The following is a 26237-nucleotide window of genomic DNA, read 5'->3' on the forward strand; positions in this document are numbered from 1 at the left end:
TGTGAAGGAGAGTTGTTACCATAACGATATTTGGGATGATGTAGAGAAGTCTTTGAAGTTAGACTGTGAGTTTGGAAGAGCGCAGAGAAGCTGAAGAATGCTGCTCATGATATAACCAGAGTTTACCGGACAATTCCTGTGAGGACTCAGAAGACCAGTGTGATAGAAATGTGGACAGAAACCTGCAAGATGCCACTCACTGTAGGCTCAAAGACATATAGGTATAAACTCATTTCAAGGACTTTTTCTATTCAGGAGACCCTTAGGACTTATTTTCCATACTTAGATGTTGAGAGACTCAGTTCAAGATACAGTTAAAATAGTTCAAGCTGTAGCTATAGTTAAAATAGGTCCAGATGTCACTTATACCAACCACAGCTGTTGCCCGCACGATGATGGTACATGAAAGCGTGCATAATGCAAGAGTTATGGGGCCTTAGAGGCATCCACTGCGGTTTCACAAGGATGGCTGTGAGTCCATGCTTCTGTGGCAAAATTAAGTTTTCCAGTATCTGGCTCATGACAGGGCAATGTGTGCGGCTGTGACAGTGAATCTGTGACAGTGAAGGTGGAATGGAAACTATTCAAAAAGCGGATTCCAGGAAGAAGGAATACCCCATGAGAGAAGCCACAAGTCATGAGCAGTGGGAGCCCAAAGAACGGCCATGTCAGGGGTAAAACATAGGGGCAGGATTGCTGAAGCCTTTAGAAGCTAATATCCTATCACCTTGTACATTAATGTTTAGACATGGAGAATAGGCTCTAATATTTGTCCTACTGGGTTTTGGTTTTGCTTTGATCCAATCGTTCTGTGCTATTTTCTAATTTTTTTTTGTTCAATTGGTAATGTTTACCCTGTGAGCTTGTACCTTGGAAATTAGTAATCTGTCCTTTTGAATTTTAATGTTTCACAATTAAGTCTGACTTGTGTCTCAGTGCAGAGTTTGGACTTTGGCTGAGTCACCATGGGACAGTTAAGCCTTCAGAAACTCTTGGAAATGGACTGAATGCATTTTACCTGATGAGACAGACACAAGTCAAGGGGAAAAATACTTGGATCTGGATCTTTAATATCCCCACGGTCCCATGTGTTAGAGTCCTAGTGCCCAATGCAGTGCTCCTGGGAGGGAAGTCAAACTTTAATGAAAAGGGCAAGGTGGAGGTAAACCCTTGGAAGAAATTTTGATTTCTTCTTCACCCTCATTCATTTTCTGCCTTGCATAAGGTGGAGCATCTTCCTCTACCATCTGAAAACACCGTAAGGTGCTGCATCACCACAGGCCCAATAGCAACAGGGCCGACTGAATATGCACCACAACCTTCAAAACTGTGAGTCAAAGTTAACCTTTCTTCTTTATAAAACTGATTGCCTCCAGTATTTTGTTAGAGTAATGGAAAGTTGACTGACATAAACCTCAGACTTAGATTTATCGTTTCTTTACACATTCAGTGAAAAATCTCCACTTTTATCAAATCAAACCTTTACACTGTTATAAAAAGATTCTGCAGTCTGTATATACAGCCTAGATATGAGAATTTAGTAAAATTTCACAAATTTTAGATGCATATATTTATGTTTAAAACTTTTGTCAGTATATAGTGTTGCCAGAAGAATACAATCCTCTGCAATTTGACTTATTTATATTATATTTTTGTATATGCTAAAATTTTTAGCTACCAAAGCATAGAAGAATAATCTTTGTTTATTTTTTACTGTTCAATATGAATGTGTTCTTGTAGATTCTTTATATTTTATTCCATGTTTTATTTGATAAAACTGTATTTTAAAAAATCATTTTTTATTGACATACATATGTCTTCTAAATTGTCTACAGCCTAATCATAAGACAGGAAAGTAATAACACATGGATGAATAGCAGGGCTGTTACAACATTTCAGTATCACAAAGAAAAGATAAACTACAGCAAATAACTAAAAACTAGAGAAAAAGATTGATTCTTTATATAAAATGGCCCTAGTTTAGTATTAAAATGTTACCTAAAATGTAAAAAATCTGCATAGAAATTTGAGTTTTCTCTTGCACTTCTACTCCACAATCTACTTCTTTTTAACTTCCTCATTTTAAAAATGAAACTCATTTTCACATATCATTCAAGCATAAACACTCTAAAACAATTTCAAATATTTTAAATTATATAATGTGTTAAATTGCTCAGGATCCCTTGTTTACTCCACCTTTAAAATATTTCCTAAACCTGCTCATTTCTTATTATATCCAATACTTCTGCTCTTTTCCAAAGCATGCCTGTCTTTCCTAGATTACACAATATCTTTGCAACAACTCTTACTATTTCAAATCTTTTCTACTCACAGATGGATTTCCACACAGCAGCCAGAAGTATTATTTATAAATGCACATCATATCATAACCCTCCTCAGTGCTTTGTTTTCTTATCCACTCAGAGTAAAAGCCAAATTTGATTTCACCTAAAAGACTCTACAAGACCCCGCTCATTCTGTGCAGAACCCTGCCCTCTTGTCTGCTTTTGGTCTATTGCATGCATTTATTCATACTAATTTCTGCTGATCTGCACAACCCGAGTATGACTTCAGATTTTTGCACTTTATTTATTTTTTTCTCTTGAAAGCTTTTCACCTAGTTTGCTATGAAGCCCGTCTGATTACTGTGTTTGGAATTCTGTTCAAATATTTTCTTGATAATTTCAGGTTAACTTTTCTTCCATTACCCTGCCTTATAACTGATAAGTAGTTAATGAATATTATATATCTTCTGTGTTTGCTTATGTGTTTATTATTTGCTCCTTTGACTAGGACAAATTCCATGAGAGATTGTGAGTAGCTAGTCCTTCTTTGTATCCTGAAAGCAGTGCAGTGCACACAGAAATTACTCATTAATTTTTTTGTTGAAAACTACACTAATGAATAAATTGCAGTAGATATTTCCTTTCTAATGCATCACCAAACTTTCAGGCCTATAACATTTAATTTCAGTATAACATAGCAAAATTTATTTGGATGACAATAAATGATTTTATTAAAGTTGCATGTCTTATCTTTATTTCAGGCACTGAGCTAACATTAAAAGTGTTTTAGAAAAACATATTTTGTAACCTATTTCAGTGGAATACCAATCAGTAAGAGAACTATTAATTTTTAGTTAGCTTGGAGAACAGATAACACAAGCCAAGAAATAACAGTGCTAGGTATAATTCCAATAATTTATCAAATGTCTGTAAAATCCTAAAATAAAAATATGACAGATTCTGCCACAAATATCCAGTAATGTTAATTTAAACTGACAAAATTCAGTATTTTGTCAGAGATTTTGATTAGATGCATTTAAGTGTTCTTTAATAAGCAGACTGAGATTTACTTCCAAGCAGCCTGAAATTTAAAAAGACAATCCAACATATTCAATCAGTTTTTCTTAAAGTGATGGGGTAACTTCATCCACCACAGATGTATTAGCCTTCCCATTGCTGATACATACTACCTGGCAGCCACAATTTAAATGAAGAAAGGTTTAATGAAGTTTATGTTTTTCAGGAAATTCAGTATATGGTCAACAGGCTCAAAGCAGAAACTTCGTAGTTTAAGGGTGTGGTAGAGCAAAGCTACTTAGTTCATGGCAGAAAAAAGGATAGAGAAACAGTTTGGGAGAGAAATGGGCTACAGAACACATGTAGTACCTAAAGTCCTATATTAATCTACTAGTTCTTTTTTAATACAATAAGGCTGATGAATCAGGATTGACTTTCACAGGGTTTGTTCACCAATGTCTGGAAGGATTTTAGTTGTTCCATTGCAAGGTAACAAGGAGAGGCACCACTGAGATCTAATGGCTAGGAGCCTTGGAGGCTGTTAACCATCCTGTTATGTATGGTATAACCTCCTGAGATGAATGAAACCACCTCATTCCCTTTTTCAATGGAAAAAAAATGGTTGCAAAACTGTGTTATTCTTAGGTAGGATCATCATTTTGAGTTTTTCTTTAGATTAGAAGAAAAGAATTTTAAACTCCTTGAGTTTTCCGATATATGTCTGTGATCTCTAACCAGAAACTTCTCTCTTATACCTTTATTCCCTAACTCAATCTTCAGAGCACCTGCTCCTTCACCTTGCTTTTGGTCGCTCTTCTGGAAAACATGGCAACTGACAGATCAGTTATTTAGTTCTGGAGACTCTGGAAGCCCAGACTGAGCGTTTTTACTTCTATAATGTTAAGTGATCACTTCATTGCTTCTGTGGTCAATTTTTGACAGATATGTTCTTTGTCCTTTTCTGAAAAAAAAAATAGGTTTTAAAACTGATTATGTAAACTAAAATTAGGAAAACAAGTCAGGTTTATGCAGAATTTTATAGTTATAATTGTTCATAAAATGACAACTACATGTTCAATAAGTTTTATATTACTGATATTGAAAAATAGCATTCTTCTTGAGAAATGTACTTTTTTCTCAGATTTAGCATTATCAGTGAATTTTTTTCCTTTAGTGTGATGTTGATAGAGAAAACATTTTTTTCAGGTTGAATTTGTTCTATCTTTTTCTATCACTTTAATGATACCTTGGGTATACTTTTGAATTGAGAATAAAATGTCTTCTAGATGATGGCCACTATTTCTTGGGTAAGATAAAATCTTGATGTTGTTTTAATTTGCATTTCTCTAGTGGCCAGTGATGTTGAGCACTTCTTCACATATTTATTGGCCATTTGTATGTCTTCTGTGAAGTGTCTATTTATTACATATAAGCATTTTTTAATTTGGGACTTTAATTTTTCTGAGTTCTTTATATAGTCTATACATCAGTCCTCCTTGGGAGAAATCACTGGCAAAATTTTGTATTCTATACAATTGTCTTTTTGCTCTGTTCATTGTTTCTTTTCTGTGCAAAAGCCTTTTAATTTAATATAGTCCCGTTTATTGATTCTCAGAACTATTTTCTCTGCAACTGAGGTTCTGTTCAGAAAGTTTTGCCTAAATTTAATGTTCAAGAGTTTTGCCTACTTGTCTTCCAGAAGGTGAAATATTTCTTTTTTAACATTTATTTATTTGACCTTTTTTTTTGACACTGGGAATCGAACTCAAGACCTTGCACTTGTCAGAAAGGCACTTGTGATGCTGAACTATATCCCCAGCCCTTGTTTGATCCATTTTGATTTTAGTTTAGTACATGGTAAGAGCTGTGAGTCTAGATTTAATCTTCTGCATGTGAATAGCCTGTTCTCTCATCACCATTTATTAAAGAGGCATCTTTCTCCCCTTGTGTGCTATTAGTGTCTATATCAAAGATCATAGAGTTGAATATACTTGGAGTTATTTCTAGATCTTTTGTTCTGCTCCACTGAGCTTCATGTCTGCCTTGGGACAATACCATGCTGTTTTCACCACAGTAACTTTGTAATATAACTTCAGTCTGGGATTGTGGTACCTCTCGGTTTGCTATTTTTCCCAGCGTTGCTTTTCCTATTCTGGGTGTTCTCTGGGTCCATGTGAGTTTTAAGAATGTTTCCTCCAGTTATGTGAAGAATGTTGTTGGCATTTTGATTGGGATTGCATTAAAACTTTATACAAGTTTTGGAAGTATGGCTGTTGTGTCTGTATTGGTTCTACCTAATCAGGAACAGGGGATATCTTTCCACTTTCCAGGGTTCTGTTAGATTTGCTTTTCCTGAGTACTGTATGCTGGGGAGGCTATGGGGAAAAGGTATTATTTTCCACTGTCGGTGGGAAAGCAAACTGGTACAACAGAACTCAGTATGGAAATTCTTCAAACACTAAAACCAAAAATCCCACTTGACTCAGCTGTTCTCCTTCTAGATATCTTTCTGAAAGAGTTAAAGTCATCATACCACAGTGATATGTGCTTACCCATGTGTACAGGAGCACAGTTTATAGTAGCTATATCTTGGAAACAGCCCATGTGCCTTTCCACAGATGAATGGATAAAGAAAATGTAGTGTTTAATGGAGGATAACATTGAGTCATTCACAGGAAAATAGATGAACCTTCAGACCATAATGTTAAGTGAAATAAATCAGACACTCAATCTTAAAAATTGTGTTGCTCTCTTATATGAGAAACCCAGAATAAAAACAAGGAGCAAGAGAATAGGAACTTGGAGGTAGACCATTCTCAGCAGGAAAGGGGATAGAGAGGTGGAGGGAGGGAGGAAAGGAAGGGGTAAAGGGTGAAAACATAGAATTGGATGTGCTCTGCACATGTACCAACACCACACAAGGAGCACAGACATTCTGTACTGCAAACTTGTACGAGAAAAGAAAAGTGGCTCAAGCAATGAGTAGAGGGGACAGGGAAAGCAAAGGCCTGGGAATGTAAATAGGAATTAAGATGTGTTACATACATGTCCCAACTTTCCACATAAATGGAAACATTACAAACTACATGTTTTAAAATAAATTAAAAAAAGAAAAGAAAATATCTTGTGATTTCATACCATATAAAGTGTTTACATGGCATATCTAAGTATAATATATACTATAGTTAGTTTTTATTATTTTCTTTCCCATCTTTGAGATGAAATATTTGACACCCATAACTTAAAGGAGAAGAGATTTAATTTCACTATGTTCAGGAAGTTCAGTCCATGGTTGGCTCACTCCAAGGAAGCATGCTGAAAGGGCATGGCGGAGGAGAGCTGCTTACCTCATGGCATTCAGGAAGGGGAGACAGTAGGGCAAAGCTGGAGAGGAAGATGTATCTTCCAAGGACCACAACAAGTGATACACTTCTTCCAAGAAATCTTGCCTCCTGGTATAAGATTTAGCCAAGAGCTCATCGACGGCTCAATCCACTGATGGATGTGTTCCCTCCCGACCTAGTCATGTCCCAAAAGGCCCATGTCTGCACATACAAGTCTTTCAGGGGACATTATAGGTTTAAGCAAGAACGAGGTTCATTGAATGAGCACAAAACTGAGATTTGTTTCACAGGTACCCAGATTAAGTGCATGTTCATCTACTTGCTTGTATAATCATAGGCAAGTTATTCAGCTACTAGAAGCCCAAAATCATTAATGTAATATTACTTATGGAGCACTATAAAACAATATGATTATGGATATTAGTATTATATCTAGCATGGTCCCTGATACTCAAGAAATACATAAGTAGCAGTGAGTATTACTATTAATATGTAAAAGCTTAGTTTTATTGATTAATGTGGAAGTTTCATAACCATTTAGTGAATTTGATGAGAATCATTTTATCATATTATGGTCACTGTTATTCCCAAGGCAAATATCCTAAGGTACTATCAATACATATTATTGAGCATGGTATATATGGTTTTATGTAGAAAGGAACAAAAATAAATAAAATATTATCTTTCTGCAGCATATACCCTAGACAGCCGTAATAGAAAATTAGCAGATTGTATGGGAATAAAAATTTTAAGGTACAATTGCCTTCACCAGGATCCAGAAAGAGTCCAAAAGGTGGCCTACGTTGTGTCATTAGGCCTGGACTGTTGATCAAGCTTTTCTGGGCTGTCTTGTCACCCACCCCAGCCTCTTGCATGCCACCACTACTGAGCTCCACCATTTCTCTGCTAGAGGTAAATTTCGTGTGCCAACTCTTGGGTTCATTATATGATTTGTGAACAGGGCTCATACATTTTAAACACAGATGTTTACAAAAGAAAGAATACCTCCAATCACAAAAAGCCCTCTAACTCAGCCTAGGTTTGTGGTGCAGAGGTGGAGAACTTGTTGGGCATTTGGAAGGGTCTCGGCTCAATCCCCTGCATGAAACACACACACACACACACACACACACACACACACACACACACGCTCACAATTCATTGCATAAACAAATTACTTAATATATCAGATGGTGAAATATTAAGTGAGTCTGGGATTACTTGATGGTTTATGTCAATCTCAAATTACACAAGGTTAGAATAAAGGTTCTTTGTGTCCAAATGGATGTTCATGTTCAGTTATTCCAGATCCTCCTACTCTCTTCCCTCTATCCCTGCCTCTGAAACTTCACAGTCCACACTGGATTGCTTTGGACATCCGTGTTTTCTCTTTTAAGGAAAATAAAATGTTCCTATTGATGCAGATCTACTTCTGAATTATGTGCTCTGTTTTATTGATCTGTTTATGTTTCTATGATTTCTGGTGAACTGATTACTATATCACTGCAAGTCTGAAAATCAGGCAGTGTAAGTGGTACAATTTGGTTGTCTTTATCAAGATAGTTAAGATAGTGCTTTGTTTCCTAAAATGTCTATGTCCTGTATTGTGAGCCGCAGTTATGTAAGCTTGCACTGGAGGAATTCATATTCAGTCACCGATGTGGACGGAGTTTAAATGCAGAACTCAAGACTCTCTCTTGACTCCTTCTGTCCATCTTTTACCCTTTTTTTTTTTTTTTTTACTTTTTAGCTGCCAGGATCATACCAAACTGTGCCTTCTGATTTCTAAAGCAAAATGATTGTGAATTTCTTTCAAAAGTTTGGCATGGGCATCAGCTAGGTCTTGGTTTTAGAAAAAAAGCTATAAAATGGTAGCTTCCTCAAAGATAATATTTCCTTATTCAAATTGTCAGCTTCATCAAAGATTCTGCATAGTTTTTGTATCTCAATGTCTGCTCATAGTTTTGTATTTGTACATGTGCATATTAAATATGCATCATATACATATGTGCATACTTATTATTTATAAATCCTTAAATGATTATACCTATGTATTTGTGCATATGTATGAATATGAGTTCAGATTTTTAAATGTGATATGGATGCCAGTTATTTCTTCCTTTCTATCTCACTTCTATAACTTCATCAGTCAGTATATATTCAGACTATTCTATTTCCAAAATTCCTTACTCATTCTCTATTTTAATGGGTCCTACATTAAACAATTAAGAAATAACATTTCTTTCTCATTTTGACTTACTTTCCTCAACTCATATTTCTCTAACAATTTCACATACACAAAAGTCACATATTTCTGTGAGTCTTTGGATAGGTTGATATTCTCAGTAATATTCTCAAAGTATGATAAAATCATAATATATTTTTTCTTTCTGAACTTTGAATTTAGCTCATACCATGGAATGTGGAATTACTACCGGAACAAATCTCTCCATATGGAGTTTTGTGAGTCATAGAAGTTTTACCTTTATTGTCACTGCATCTCTTCACAAATTTAAAACAGTGTGAGAATAAACATACACTATTGCCAGCTGAGTTTGTCAACACAATAGACATTTATGACAAGGAAATTGCTGAGAAAACATTTGCAGTGAACATGATTTTGAGGATAAGCTGTACCTTTAACATAAAAATATAAACTCCCAGGGCTTCTAATTTTTACATCACAGACTTGAGAGGAAACATTTTTATTTGAAGAATTAAATGTGTTGACAATTGCAAAGAAATAGAAACCTACTAGCAACAATTTGCTATGCTATTTTAGAGATTAACCCTAGTGCAAAAACAGTGTTTATTCTGTAGCAGCTAAAAATATGACTTAGTATATAAATGATGCTTCAAACAGAATAGTCTATACAGCCTCCTTGGGCAATCATGTTTTCCAATACTGTAGACTTTCAGGCTAATGAGAAAGTTAAAATGCAAGTTCTGTGAAACTTGAAATCAGTGACATTTGGAAATATCAATATTAAGAACTCATTCAAGAGTGTATAAGAATGACACAAAAACTTATGTTTGATTTTTAAAAGTAGCTCACTGCCATTTTTCTGAAAACCTTTTTGGTTTGAAAACTGAGGAAAGGCAAAGCTGCCATGCGTGGCGAAGGAACCTACTTCAGAAAGAACCATCTGTCTGAACATAACTGGTGACTCACCGAGACACTTTCAATCCTAGGGAAGACAAGGTATTTACTCATTCCCCTTATTCACACCAGTAGTAATCAGGGATTATGATGATGTTTTTGAAGTGATCAGTGCTTAGATTTTCTGAAATGGAAATTCTGAGAAGATGCCAAAGAAAATTTATATAAGTTGAGATCACCATGGCAAAAAGACAGAATATGTCATAGATGTACACTTATAGCCCTGAGACACAGCCTTTCTGAGTGTTACCTACATCTGAAGAATGGAAATTGAGCACTAGAAATTATGATGGATACTCTTCAATCAGTTTCTTACAAACCCTATCAGTGTGTTCATTTATTGAAAAATAATGGTTACACACTTTCTACTATGTACTTTTCACTGTGCAAAGTGCTAATGAAACAAAATAATACTATGAAAGGACACTCAGGCCAGAAAAAGATTACCATTCCATGTGGAGTCCAAGTCAGGAAGTTACATTTGCAGCATGATACGATAGATTTTATAACAAAATGCACATAGATGAAGGTAATAAAATGTGATGACCTGGGAGTGATGGAGGAGGATGAGATAAGAGGACTGTGAGCGTGAGCCTAAGCTGGGAAGATTGGTGACTTAGCAAGACCCAGTCTGAGAACAAACATTAATAAATGGGAGTGGATATTAGTTCAGTGCGAAGGCCCTGTGTCATTTTATTTGATCTCCATTACAAAAAAAAAAAAAAAAAGATGGGTATCATGTAACTCAATGAGTTGGTAGGAACACAGAAAATTTCACTAAGAAGATGTAAAAAAAAAAAAAAAAAAAGATGGGTATCATGTAACTCAATGAGTTGGTAGGAACACAGAAAATTTCACTAAGAAGATGTTGGAGCTAAATTTTGAGGACGAAGATAGACTTTGTTCATGATAAACAATAAAAAGGGTAGAAGATTTTAGAATAATAAATGCAAAAGATATTCTACTGATCAGTGATAAAAATGCAAATTCAAAGGCCAATGTGCCTGTTGATATAATATTTCAGTATGGGGCATGGATACACATACATAACATGTAGCATCCACTAAATTTAGGGTATATGGATTAAAGAAATATTTTCATTAGTTTACCCAAATCCTGTTAAATATCAAGTGAATAAAATATAATTGAATAATGTGTAATACTTTACTGATGACTTCTCTGTGATTCCTTACAAAAGAATTTTCTTATGCCCAGGTGTTAAAAGTCTGATCACATATTTTAAGAACAGAGAATTACGTTTTTACCATGGAATTGAAAGCAATTGTGGGGTAGTTTCAGACTATAATCTTCTAAAATATTGTAGGATTTCTTTGCATTAACCTGTGCACAATTGAGTTAATACATTCTGCTACTAGAATTTCACAGATCTAACACATGAAGTAGTTTATACAGTTTCCTACAGATTTACTAATCTAGAAAGGAATAGTTTGTTTTAAATTATAAAACATATTTGTAACTGAGTTTTTCTGCATGGTTTAAAAGCAGGGAGTGGATAATATAATATCTTCAAGTAATATATTGAGATCCTCCACTATAAGGTTAAGCAGGCAAGTTTGCCTTCTTCTCCCAGTCCTTAGACTCTTTCCCGTATGCTGAAGTTTCAGCAGTCAGTGTGGGCTTCAGTAATCAAAGGAGCTTTGATGATGCTGGTTTACAAAACCAGATAATTCACCAACCACAACAGATTCTTCGGCAATGCTGCGCGTTTAAAAGATGGAGATATGGCCTCTCTGTTGAAACGTAAATGTCTAATAAAGATTCTCCCTTATATTGGTTAATGTCATTAATGCCTTCTCAAAATCTGAATCTCCAGCAGAGAATCTGAGCAGATTTTCCTGCTTCCAGTATTTCCAGCACTGATCCAGCAGAACTTTGGCTTCTCACATGCTGTTTCTACTCCTGGTTGTTCCCCCCAAAATAATGTAAATTAATATTTATGAGTGAAAGGTTCAGTAAATTAATACTGATAATTTTGTGAGGGATTTTCCCCCCTAATTTGTTGTTTTATTTTCTCAAAAGTGCTGTTATTCAAGAATAAAATAAATTGAGAACTCTTCACATGTCATCAAAGGACAACACATTCGGAAACTTCATTTTAGGCATGTAGGAAATGCAGAAAATGTTGACCTCAGCCACGGTTCAACAGCCAGGAAAGGAGAATTTGGAGGCAGGTGTTGTCAGCATCCAAACTTGAAGCAGCTAAGATGATTTAATCTGTAAAGTATTCTTAAAGGAAGACATAATTTCATGTACTACATGAGCTACAGCAGACTAAAATTTATGAAAAGACAAAATGTAACATGTAGTAAAAGCGTACAGGTCAGGAAGGACAAGGGAATAAATGTGACCTCGAGCACAGTGAGATGAGACCAAGGAAAAGGTCCCAAACCAGTGCATGGACATTATGCTCTGGGAGTATTGCTTTAAATGCTCTCTCAGAAGCCTGAAAGATTGGGTGCTGCCTCTGGACTCCCAAGACCTCCTCCACTAGGCCAGGGTACTTTCTTCCAGCTGTTGGTTGTTGGATCATAATTCCTCCAAGGCCAGTGGCATTACCCTCAGCAGACCTGGAATTTTCTCTCTGAGTGTATATCACATCCCGGGCTCAATGACAGACTAACTCTGGGAAACAGAGACAGCTCCTACCCAGCCCTACTTGCTTCATGATGGAACCATCACACTGTGAGGGCAATTGTTCATTCTGTCACTTAAAAATAATTATTATCTATAGTTCTGCTGCTTGGCATCCTGACCTATAATGATGCCAAAGGGATCCTCAGAAGCAGAGTATAAGACTGAGGTTCTGAAAGTGGATACTGCAGAAAGATGGCAATACAGAATCCAGAGGTAGCAGAAATATTATCAGTTCCTGAAATGGTATAGCAGTATGGCCGTTGAGACATTGCCGATTAACTAGAACAGACTGGCTGTGGAAGGGAATTCTGGAGATGAACTATCTTGAAAGGTTTAGAGATGTCATATAAACAGTAGCTATATGGACTATGGAATTTCATGATTGTTGCTAAGTGACACTATAGACTCACATGGACAATCAGCCTTGATGTAGAGGAGCTTTGGGCAACTCTGCTTGAAGGAGAAGCAATTGTCTCCATTTCGGCTGAACCTGACCCTACTTCCATGTATTGATAAGTACAGAACTGGCCAGGGCTTTTCCTTATCCCTTCAACTGGCTTTAAGCAATGCACACTGGTCCAGCTGAGGTGCTGATATGTAGTCTTTGAAGCAGAGGTGACAGGGCAATGTTTTCCCAGCCCCCTCCCCATAGCACCCATGTTTGAGCCAGGATGTGATTGGATGGAGAGCCATGCTCCACGCTGTTAGTTGGGGTCAAGCCTCAAGATAAGAGGCTATGGCTTCCCAGAGCATAAAAGATGACACATCAGAGCTAAAGCACTGACTCCAAAAGATTAGATACTACTTTGAATTGTGTTGTGCAGATTACTCTTTCTGCATATGGCAGAGGTGATTGCAGGCCTCCTACCTAGCCCAGCTCATGGCATTCACCTACTTCCTGCCATTCTCACAGTCACTCATCCTCAAGCCACTCCTCTCTTCATAAATTAATAAAACCTGGGTGTGGCCCTGCGTCGAGGCTTTTCTTCTGACTATCCATCATCATGGCAGGACTTAGGGCCCCTGGGCTCCCCATAACTACAAATATGTCTTAGTGTGTTTATTCTCAATGGAAGTGGTAGATTGGATTTGACTCGCTAGAATTCCAATAACTTTTGTTGGAGATTACAAATACAAATTTCCTGGGCAGAGATGAGGACATGGAAGGGCTCTTTACACCTTGAGAGAAGGTCATAAAACCTTTTCAGTAGCTGTTTTGGAGACTGTCACTTTGCATAGTGAGAGGTCAGAGCTGAAGATCAAGCACAGGACACAATTTAATAGAGGAGGATATATAAAGAAAATTTAATGTTAGGGTAGAAGAGTATCATACACCAAAAACAGAAGAATAGATTTTGAGACCAGATTCTTTGATCAAAGTAGATGCACTTGAGAATTTAAGTCACTTGATCTAGCTTTGCTTCTTAATAAACAGTCAATTATACTTTTCCAGTATGGAACGCACTCCTGTGAGGTAGATGCTTCACAAAACAATCCTTCAATTCCTCAGGATCTGACTGGACTTACCCTCCAGCTCGTGCATAGTTACAGAAAAAGAAAATCAAAACATGGTTAAAAATAATAGTTTGAATAAACAACATTTATGTTGGAAATGAAAAAAATGACTGTGAGAAAGATATTATTTATTCTATTTTATGCTAATTATCCTCTCATTAAACAGAACATGATTGTGAAAGCATTTGATATTCTAAAAGACAATCTGGATTATACACCCAAGAGCTCTGAAATATGGTTAACATGAATCATCATGGAAAAGGAAAATATACCCAAGAGTGTATTCTCAGAGTGCTGGCTTCAAGGGAACAGATTATAAACTGAAAAAAAAAATAGTTTTCTCATGATGGAATATCCTCCCATAGCACAGAATTTAATATTCTGACAAAGGATTTAGAAAATATCATTTTATTGACATTTGTAACCTCCAGAAATAAACTACATTCAATGAAATAGAAAACAAGTAATTGGTGATATGCTACTACAAAAGAGAAAATACTCAAGGCACTGGGTGCTCTAGACTGGTTCCTCCAGAAAAAACTGGAAACCCACAAGATATTATTTTTCATGATGAAAACAAATATGTTTTTAAGGAGGGCAGCACATCACAGAGATCACTTAGAGTTCTCCTTTCTAAAACTGGGCTGATGGGAGGCTTTCCTGTTGGTAGCACATATATTCCTTGGTGTTCATGGGATGAAAGAATTCCAGAGAAGCAATGGGCAGCAATGTCAAAATGGTAGCAAGAGATACCTCATTCGCTGTGGTTTGTGGAGATTCTAGAAGATCCTAGTGGGTCCTCATCAAGACGGACAAACAGCCAACTAAAATGAAGCTATGTCTATCATACATATCAATCACACATACATGTGTATTTGTACAGGAATAAGTAAAATTCACATGAATGGAACCATTGAAGAGTCAAAATCCACGTTTCTTGACTTGAACACAGCTCTCAGATGTAAAACGTTGATAGAAGAAGACAGTGGATATCTTAAGGAAAGATCTAGTAACAAGGGCTTGAGGGTAATATGGCATTGGTGCCCTTTCCTAAACCTTTCTATTGGGCCAGTGCATAATTTCTCTAAATTTGGGGAACTTCAAGAGCATACTGCAGCCGTTAGCAGAACACTGACTTTGAAGGCAGGTGAGTGGCCGTGCTCGGGAGATTAGGAGCACCCTGACCCTTCACTTGTGGAGATGTTAGAGGTACTCACTGAGTGACACAGTACAAAGTGCTGTCCTCTCATCCCCAAATGAGACCAACTGTGTCACACAATTGATGGTGCAGGGTAGAACTAGTGTCTAGCAGATGTTATGTCCTATTTTAGCTTTCTTTCTCTATCGTATCTTCCTTTCCTCTTTCTCATTATTTCAAAAATGCTGCTTCTCTGCATCACTTTCCCAAAAGTCACTGTTTTGTTTCTGCTTCTAAGAGAACTGAAGTTTAGAAACATATTCAAAGTCAAAATCCTATCTGAGTCTGGTACTCTGCTTGATGCTTGGTACGCAGCGGAGGAATCATACAAACAATTCTGACTCCTCCGTGGCTGTATTATAGAAGAGAGAGCTTCTCTCATGCACCTTAGCTCCCATTGTCCATAAAATTGAGATAATGCTGACTGTAGTATACATAGCACAATGCATCCACCGAGAAGTATTCATTATGAGGCCTAGTCACAATAAGTATTCAGTACAGGACAACTATATTTATTGTGCATGTTTAAATATCTCTTAGTTATCTTTACTGTATAAGATAGTAATAATGCTTGCTAATATTAAATCAATATATATCAGTGTTCCATGAACTGACATAAAGCATTTATGCATATCCATGTAATTCAGTAATTCTATGTTAGTATTTTTCATAATTGTGTTTCCTACATAAAAAAAAAAAAAACAACTGAGAAATTGATGAATACTTGGAGCGCCCCTCAGGGATATAGCTCAGCAGCACAGTGCCTGCCTAGCAAGCGCAAAGTCATGCCCAATTCGATTCCCATGTTTGATTCCTGGTATCAAAAAAAAAAAAAAAAAAAAAAAGGCTTGGAGTGCCCCAATTCTCTCGTCTGATAAATAATAGTGTTGGGGTATTCAACACAAAGCTGATTCTCTAGGTTCACGCTTTTAACCACAACACTTCTCTGACTGTCTCAAAGCTAATGACAGTACAAGCAAAAGTTAAGAATTAACAAAGTTAGAGTAAAGTTACAGCTCAGTGTTAAACTGAGTGCTTAGCATGAGGGATGACTTCATGAGAAATGACCCACGGAACAAAAAAAAGTAATTAATTTGAGTCCTTTCTATGGTGGCATTTTAAAAACAAAATATAAATATTTTCTTAATACTATAATCGTTTTAAACACTTTTTGGGGGATATTCCCAGTCACTGGGTAACCTATATTAGGAGGATAAAAAAATCCTAGAAAATACCTTTCTGCGTTTTTTTTTTTTAACTCTTTGATCGCTATTATAATATAAAAGTGGTTTCAATGGGAATGTGTGACCATTGTGTCTTATCAGAGGAAATTTGGAAGCAGCTTGGTACAAAAATCTGCTTATATAATAAGTCATATTTCTTCTCTATGGAAGCCTTACAGATTCATTCTTATTGTAAGGATTAGCTTTTCAGAACTATTTCATGTTTTGATCTATAGAAAATTCCTTAAATAATGCAGAAAAGAAAATACCTGGTTGGGTTTTTGTCTGTTTTGAAATTCTTTTTGATGATGGAAACTCTAAAACTATAATTTAAATAATAATATGGGCTATAATTCACGATACTTTCGTAGTCTTTTTTCATATAATCAACGCATGTTCCTAGTTTTAAGTAAAGCATATTATTGAAAGTAGGATGCATTTTGTGTATTTTCCCACCAAATTTGCTAAGCCACTAACTTCCGAGGCTGCACTGTGAAGTAACTGCGATGACCTTCACTGTATGTACGAGGAAAGTAGGCCAGGAGGAGGAGTGGCAGCCACCGCATTCACACAGCTGCTAAGAGGAAAAACAAACTGGACCCGGGCTACTAGATGTTCTCATTTTAATCAATATACTCTGCCATTTCCACGAAGAGCAATTAAGAATCATCTGATGTTTGGAAAATGTAGGACATACAGTAGACATATGGAGAGGGCGTGTGTCAGAGAAGAAAGAAATACGTTTTCTGCTAATTATGCTGATTGACAGAACTAAAATTTTGTATGAATGCTTGTGATATTTGGGCAAGCTCCTTTCCATTGATTTGTAATGAGATCTAACTTTAAATATTCAAATATTCAGCCCATGCAATTGAGAAAAATATGCCAAATTTTAAAAAGTATTGTATAAATTTATAAGGTGAGATAAAGGCAGTACAAAAAACAGTGCATAAGTGTCCAATAGATGTGCATTATAGTTTTTTTTTTAAATAAGATAGTTTCTAACCTAGTGTTTTCTTTTCTTGCCCTATACAATGAGAAAAATATTGTCTACCACTTATGTTGTATAGGACATTAAAAAACACATAGCAGGTATATGGTAACTAGTGTTACCATCATTATTAGCTAGATTTTATGATAGCCTCATTAAAAGACTTTAGTGTTTTATTTTCCTATACAAAACGCAATCATTATTACCATTAAAGCAAATTCATAAAGGCACTACTTTATTTTTTATTTATTTATTTGTTTAATTTTTAGTAGCAGCAATCAAACTCACGACCTCACACTTACCAGGCAGGTACTGTGCCACTGAGCTATGTCCCTGGCCCTGGCACTACTTTAAAGAGGCTTTATGTCACTTTAGATCTCAGGAAAATGCACTAATTGTATTTTACTAGTTTCCTAGGGCTCCTGTACAAAGTTAACACAAAAGATGTAGCTTACAACAATAGATATTTTATTATTTCCAGGTTCTGGAGGACAGAAATCTGAATTCAAGGCGTTGGCAATACCATGCTCCCAGCAAAGACTCAAGAGAATGCTTTCTTTGATTTTTCCAGTTACTGGTAGGTCCAGACATTCCTTGGTTTGTAGATGCATAATTAGAATCTCCACCTCCAGTGGTGACATGACTGTCTTTTCCATCTGTGATGATTCCCAGATTTTCTTTTTCTGATAAACATACCAGCCATACAGCATTAGACACCCAACTTGGTCTGGTATGACCTCATCTAAACTAATGCTGTCTCCAGTCATCCTCTTTCTGAACAGTGATAATAAGGTTGGAGAGTATGATTTCAACATATTGTTGAGAAACACGATGCAACCTATGAAAATATTCAAACTATCTTTAAAAACTATGGCTTTGTTTCAATGAATCTGGCTTTGGTCCTAGTAACAGCAGTGCTGGAAAAAAACTAATATCAAATCGACCTCTCTGTTTTTACTTCTGCTTCACGCACAGGTTCTCTTCGTTGGTATCATGCTGTCTGCGGGATTTCCTCAGGCCACAGGTTTTTCTCATTACTGTTTTGCCACAGACATTCGGTGGGTGATTCCTTTACCTGGCCTGTGTGGGGAGGTTGAGCTGGTTGTCAGCTTCATTTAGGGCAGCTTTGGTGGCGCTACTTTCCAGTATCTTGTGAGAGATCATTTACGGACAGCATTTAATTTACCATCAGTAACTTATGAGTAATTTAAAATAGATGCTCAAGCAATTAAAAATGAGACAATTTTCTGAAACATAACATGCTTCATTATATTCATATTTACTAAGTTGGGAATATATTTTGCACCTAAATGAACATTGTAAAGAACAATTTGGTAAAACTGAGCTCAGAAAGTCAAAGTTGTTACTACAAAATCTAGGGAGTTTCCTACTGGTTTTCAGTGTTTTCATATTATCCTTGCACACTCTGCTTGTATATATTGTGAAGTATTATCAGACTTCATAAACTTACTGTACTGATATTACTGAAATCCAGACTACATAGTAGTGGCTCAGATAACTTTACAGAAAAAAATCTCAAAATGAATTGTAGAGCTGTTGAAAATTATTCCTCCTGAAACAAATGAAAGAGAATTTCTTTTTGCGTGCATAGTATAGCTTTGCCTTGTCAAGCACCTTTACTGCTGGAATGTCAAGTGGATTTTAAAAAATGCATTAATGCAACCTATTTGTACCAGCACTGTGGCAAGCATTTGGAAGTTATGAAGGTACAAAAAATCCGAGACCCAACAGCTAGAAGATTTAATTCTGGCAGGAAAATATGAGCAACTAAGCTACCAACAACTACACTCCACAAGACCAAATTAAACGAACAGTGGATGTGTAGGAGCAGAACAAACTGCGAAGGAAACAGACATGATTGCCTTCGCAAGATGGATGCAGTTTTCTGTAGGGAGAACAATGCAGAAAAACAGACACCGGCATGGATCCCAGCCGAGCCTTCTTTGAGCTTTATTTATTTTGATCTGTAAAGTCAAAATGTTAATACACACTTTGGAAAGTTACTTTGAGAATGCAAGTTTAAAAATCTGAAAATGCTCTGTAAATTGTAAAGTACTACCTAAAAGTGAATTGCTGTTCTTATGATATTTATGGCTACCAGAGTTTCTCTGCAGATGTGATTTCCTCAATATTTTTAGGAGGTGCTCTACCGGTACTGCACCATTTACTAGATTGCTTGGAGAATGATACTTCTGGGTAGGAAAATAAAATGGAGCAAGATTGTGTGCATTTAACCCTGTTTCTGCATCCATAATCCAAAAATAACTATTTGCTCTTTGGGGAGTTTAGCCAATCTAAATGACAAAATAAAAGCTTTAGAGGTTTATTTATTTATTTTTTTTTACAGAAAAGTTCATGCTATAAACAGTAGTTTTAAAGACTCCTGGACCTCTAGCTCACCATATACTCCATATAAGGAACACCAGAATATGATTTTCATTCTGATTTCCATAAATGTTTCTGTGAGGAGAATAATTTTTTCTGAAAAGCTTAATAGAGATTTTCACAGTTCAAGCCCTTCATGAAAGAAGAGATTTGTGATTTTTTGGTATTCCTACAGTTTTTATGAAATGTTCTGTTTTCTGTTTAATTTTGCAAGAGTTACTCATGTGATAGGTGTGGAATTGATAATATTTTTAAGATTTTCAATAAAAATATAAAAGCTTCCAAGCCAGATTTATGCTGTATTTTTATGACATACTTTTGAAGGTTTTAATAGTAAGATGATAAGTGTAAAAGGATCTGATATGAAAATAATTCAAAAGAAGAAAAAATAAGAAGGAACCTCATGAACAACAAGTACCAAAATGCCACTGATTGATTCCAAAGTTCACCTTCGTGTATTTTAAAGTCAGAGCACATAGGGTTTCGCTTTTACTGTCCTTTTGCCTTTGTACCAACTTCTACAAACTATTTCTCATCACTGGTTAAAAAATAAAAGAGGGAGAGGCAACACAATAAGTGGAAATTTAAATTTCATTAATAAGAGAATGACATCTTAAATACTTTTCAATGAGTTACAGCAATGAGGTGACAGAAATGGAGATAGTGAGTAATTTTGTTAAGTACTGTTTTCTCAATAAATTCTAAATATATATGTGTCTTGGTTATTTTCCTGTCATTGCTGAGACAAAATACCTGACAACCACAATGAAGGAAAGAAGGGTTTATTTAGCTCGCAGTTTGTGAAGGTTTCAGTCCATACTTGGCTGGTTCCGAGGCAGGGTGGCACATGGCCAGAGGGCAAATGTTCATGGCGGCGGAAGACAGTAAAACAACAAGAATAAAATGGAAGAGAGGCGGGAAGGGCAAACCTCCTTCCATTACATGTGCAAACTGTCCACCCCAGGGCAGGTGCAGCCCTCACAACCATGAATCAAAGCTCTCAAAGCCTGCCCTGTGACTGCATGAGGATTGAGGGGACACACAGACACAAACTGTAACAATGTGCTACAAGAAGAAGGTTCTAATTTTGCTCATGCTAGTTTAGTCCTCCTGTGAGACTCCCTAACATGCATTATAGTAACAAAGCAGAGGCTGAAAAATGACTGTAACAGCTTGTGATGCACAATTTTTCCCCTTTCACCCCTGATTCCAGCAGCTGTTCAAAAAGCCAGTTCAGTAGGTGTGATATCCTCTCACATACTGAAGTAAAATGCTGGATGACCAATTGAGGCTATTCAAAAAGTTTGAAAACAGGTCAGTAAGTGGAAGCTCAAGACTCTCTGTACGCGGTAGAAAGAATTGCATGGAACGCATCAGAGGTGTGATGGCCCTGCCGCGAGAATCTGTTGAGAAAGTGTATTTGCTGTGATCCCTAGCTTCCTGTTCTTTGGTGGGATTTGGAAGATCAAAAGAAGCAAATGCCAGAAACTGCCCATGAACTAAGATGCAATATTGAGGACACATTTACTTCACTGTCCTATTTACTTTTTTTTCTGCTAAAAAGTGATCAAATAAACACTAAGAATTTTTTTCAAACTGCCACGTAGAACAATCTTATTTCAGCAAATATAAATCAATGCGTAATGCACCGTAAGTAATCAAAAACTGATTTAAAAGTTTAGCCAAAAAAAAATGTTTAGCCAATAATAGAAATTCTATAAATATTTATTGAATTTATGAATTGATGCTAGATGTTAGATAGAAGTGGCAAACTTGTAGCAAGTCTACAAATGTTAAATGTATTTTCAAAACACTGGGGAGCATTTCCTTTATCGTACAGGAAGAAGCAGCCATGGATGGAGTTCTTACGTTTTAACAAAATCCAAGAATGATAAGAAAAGTGTTGAAGGCTACAAGACCTTAAACTAGCTGCCCTGGACTTACATCTCAGTCTCAGAAAGAGAAGAGGCTGTTAATAAAACTGAAAGAAAAGTTTTACTTAGCTTGAAAGTATATCAGAGGCCCTGCAAAAATTACAATACCAGAGTGCTTTACACTGCTTTTCTGACTCCTGCTTCCTTTCCTTGATCTGGGAAGATACAAGCCAATATGCAGTTTCAGTAGTCTGCACGCTGACTTTCAAGGAGACACTCGGTCTTGCGAACTGGACTGACAGCAGCACCAAGCAAAGGAGCCGTGCTCCTGGGAACTGTAAATCAAGATGAGAAACGAGAGTTTCTTTTGTGCCTGCATAAACGTTGGCAATCGTCATATCATTCCACCAGGGAAGTAAAATGTAGGTAAGTGTGGCTGGAAGGATTCCTTGGGACGTGATAGACAACCGAAGTCAGAAAACCAGTGAAACACCAGGTATTTTAAAATAGATTAAACAAACATAGCCTATAGAGGGGTAAGGAATTGGGAAATGCTGTTTACAAGAATATATTCAATTGATTTACTAAAAATCTTCCAATCTTTCAAGAAGTAGAAAGATCACTGCAGCTGAGTTGACCATATGAAGATTTAGTTCAACGGCCTAAGCGTGAGTCAATCATTTTATAATTGCTGTCTTTCTGTAGAATTGGTAAGGTCAGAAATCCATCCTGTTGCAATTTTAATCACATGAAAAAGAATTTATAAGGTAATGAAACCATGAAAATACAGTCCGTGTAAGCTTAATATGCCACTAGATATTTAAAAAGAAAAAAAAAGAAAAAGCAAAGGCTAAAACAAGCACACATGGCTCCACGCCCAATCATTTTATTTCCATGAACAAAGCTGTTGGAGATCAACACCTGCACACTCTCCAGCGTGATCCCATTTCATAATGGGCCGTTGATGAATACGCTGTGGTTCCAGGTGTCATTGTCTTTTCAATCTTTGGCAACCAGAAATGGAGCATTTGCATGACAAACGATCACATCAAATTTTGGCAGTGAAGGGCCAATATGCTTTGAGAAGATATGCAGACAGAGACCTGCAGATGAGGCCAGTTTAACATAACTTATCTGCCTGGCTAGCTCCCTTTGGACGTCTCTGCGTGTCTGCGGGCAGGGTCCCTGGGACTATCAGTTCACGATGCAGCTGTGACAATAAACAGTGAGCAAAGCAGTTGCTTATACTGTTTGAGTTAAATAGCTTTTAAGTGAGTCATCCCAGCAGATGTTTTCCTTATATAAACGGAACAGGCTATCTACTTGTGAAAAATGTTACATGGGTTAATGATGTCACATCTTAATATTCCTCCAACTCCTTTAAGTCATCGTGAAAACTGAAACCTAACCCCCTATGGAAGTGATCAGGTTTGCTTGTGCATACATAATCCATTCTTAATAGTTTTCTTTCTACAAGTCTATGCTGCATACTGAGGAATAAAATAGTTTTTAAAAATTTTCCTTCTAGGCCATGAAGCACTTTCCCATCTCCCATTTTGTAGTTATTGTTTTGCTTCAAAGTAGCCAGAAAGAACAAAGGTTGTGTGGAAAAGATTTATATATTTACTTTTATAGTTTTAAGTGTAGAGAAAGGTGGGGTTAGAGCTGCTTGGGAAGAGTCATTTCTATGTGAGTAGATGCGTAGAAAAGATCACAGCAAAATGGCGGAATTCACAGCTGAGGGCTGAAAGAAAGACTTTAAACATCACATTTAAAATCAAAGGAAAAGAAAAAACCTCAAGTTAAAACGTTGGATGGTTGGTACTGCTTACAATCTTCACTTACTCATGAAATGAATCTCAGTAACTCTTTTTTTGTTTGTTTTTGTTTTTCTTCGGTATCGGGAACCGAACTCACGACCTTGCGCTTGCCAGGAAGGCACTTTTGCCGCTGAGCTAAATCCCCAGGCCTGAGTCTCAGTAACTCTTTACCAACCCTAAGCCGCTGTATTGGGTACAAATGAATTTACTCTTATACAAGACATTACAAACTTGTTGAAGAGAGAAAAGTTCTGGATGTGTAAAATGGCTTCCACCTACAGCTTTTCTAATATCAAAACAGTCTAAAATAATTGGAGGCAACGTGAAGAGCCTTTAAGAATTTATGCATGCCTATGTTTAATGGAAAGAAGACTTTGTGTTTCCTAGCAAGACTTATTTTCTAGGTTTCAAGTGTCCAGCCCTATGTATGCTTGGTAATACCATTTCAAGGGCTTAAAGCCACATGACATTCCACGTGTTTAAAAATTAACTCATTTTTAAGTTGAGACCTATTTTTAAAATAAATTTTATTGTGGTTAAGGTGTAGAATATTTTAAGATCCATATATAGTATACAGTAAACTATATTTTCTTAGGTATTAAAGTGGAATAAATTAAGTTTCATCATCTCACATAATTACACATTCCTTACTCCCTTACCCCATGCCAAACTACCTACAATTTACACGTGTGCCAAGAATTGTGACTATAATACCTGTTTACTATGGATGTCACACCGTGTATTTACTTGTTCATCTTACGTATTTACTACCGTACTTCGTGTCTTTTGATCTACTCTTCCCTCTTCCCTTCACGGCTGCTCTGGTACTCACTCCCTCGTTCCCTCTCTGTAATGAAAACACCTACTCTTGTGTTTCTATTCTGTGCATTAATCCTACCACATGTTCAACTCACAGAACAAGAATCACGCATCCCTTTCAACCAGCTGTGGTCTGTCACTCTTCTTTACCCACATGGCTAAGTAACGGCTCTGACTGTTTAGTTTACTCATCCAACTCTTACACGCCTGTAGTCTCAGCGCTTCTTCTCAAACTCTTCCAGCTCGTTTCAAACTACAGTGTTCTGTTCTTTGGATTCCACTGGCCTAGCAACTGCTCTTCCCCACTCAGTGTGCTCTTTCCCTTCCACACTGCAGGTGCAGTGAGATTTCCAAAGTGCCATTCCCGTGCGATCTCTTTACAGGAGAACCTTCAGCCTCAGACACGCTGTTAAGATCAAGGTAAGATTCCTTAAGAGAGCGAATTAGTTGAGTTATTTTAGGACAAGTGACAGAAAAAGTAACTGCCCTGACTAAAGCTATGAGATCACTAATGAATTCACATTATTATCTCACATGTACTAAAAGTACAATGAGTGCCTTTTCAGACACAGTTGCAAGCACCTTTTCCCCTTTCTTTGTCCCGCAGTGCTTAAATAAACCTTTCTCCCAGTCACCCTCCTGTGACGTTAACAAGGAGTACTTGTCATTTAAGACACTGATAGTTAAATCAGGCATAGTGGTGCACGCCTGTAATCTCTGCGCTCCAGAGGCTGAGGCAGGAGCACTACTGTGAGTTCAAGCCCAGCCTGAACTGCATAGACAGACCCTGTCTCAAGAGAAAAAAAAAATATTTGAGGCTTTTATCTTCACAGTTTAACTTAAAGAAAATTCATTGTTGAATTTGCTGTGTGTGAACAGCATGCTGCCATAATTTCACTGAAGTCTGTTGCATTAGCTAAAAGCACAGGAAGAGGCAGTAAGAACACTTCTTTAGGAATCTCGAAAATCCACAGGATGATGAAACATTTGGTGAAATTATCACTTGCAAGGGAAACGTGTGCATAGTACACTGAGCTATGGATTCTAATTTTTGAGCAAAAGGTTGGTAGTATGAGTCGATCAGCATGAATTCCTTTTGCAAAGGAATTCCATGTAAGAAATGGGCTCAGGAATGAAGAAGAACAACAAGAAAAAGTTAGTTTTTAATTAGCAAAAGAAGTAGAGACCTGCAGAGCTAATAACTGAATTTGTCTTTCATCGCCATTTAGTAAGTTTCTCAAATTAAGGTAAAACTTAAAGATGAAATAAATCAAATCAAGGATGTGTTCACAGAAGCACAATATGGGAATAAAGACCGTACAAAAGATATAATGGTCAAAAATAGACTTCACCCTTATTGGAGTAAAGGCATGTCAGTAAATACTTCCATGTGGGTACAGTTTCTTAAAGATGTGACCGTACTTCTGTGCTTTCATGGGAGACTGATATATTCATCAGCTGAGGCTGTCATAAGTGGGAAAGCTTAAAAATCAGACATTTATTTGCTAACATAATTTTATCCATTACACCAAATAATAGACTCAAAGAGCCTATAATTAAGTGTAGAAAGTGAATGAGAGAGGTCATGTCTCAGAAACAGTTGCAAGTATGGTTTTGGACACAGCAGTGACTAGGATTAAAACAAACTACAACAAAATCTACCTAAAATTTTGTGACTATATTACTAAGAGTTTTGCTTATATTGATTTAAAAATTTGTAAGTATTCTACATTTAAAATACATGTTGGTACACAACTTTCTGTTTATAGGTAAAAGACTGAGAATTGCGTTCTTCGCTAAGGAAGGCTACTCTGCATGCCTGTAGGGTTTTCTTTAGCTACAGCCAAAGAGAACATCCTGAAAGACAGAGCCAAATTCCTGGAGAATAATAGACACAACTGTTTATTTAATCAGAAAAACTGGGAACCAA

At 36.6% G+C, this 26237-nt stretch overlaps 1 long non-coding RNA gene across 1 annotated transcript in view; it reads left to right on the forward strand.

Moving 5' to 3' along the window:
• Positions 1-1008: 1008 nt before the first annotated feature.
• The window catches only part of LOC102014163, a 30984-nt gene continuing 5755 nt past the window's right edge, over positions 1009-26237 (forward strand). The window contains exons 1-4 of the long non-coding RNA XR_261671.1: positions 1009-1329; positions 17870-17965; positions 21635-22094; positions 24644-24727. This is a non-coding gene — a long non-coding RNA (uncharacterized LOC102014163). The remainder of the gene's footprint in view (positions 1330-17869; positions 17966-21634; positions 22095-24643; positions 24728-26237) is intronic.

Source organism: Chinchilla lanigera, unplaced genomic scaffold, assembly GCF_000276665.1.
Source record: "Chinchilla lanigera isolate Chin_1 unplaced genomic scaffold, ChiLan1.0 scaffold00034, whole genome shotgun sequence".
NCBI lineage: Eukaryota > Metazoa > Chordata > Mammalia > Rodentia > Chinchillidae > Chinchilla > Chinchilla lanigera.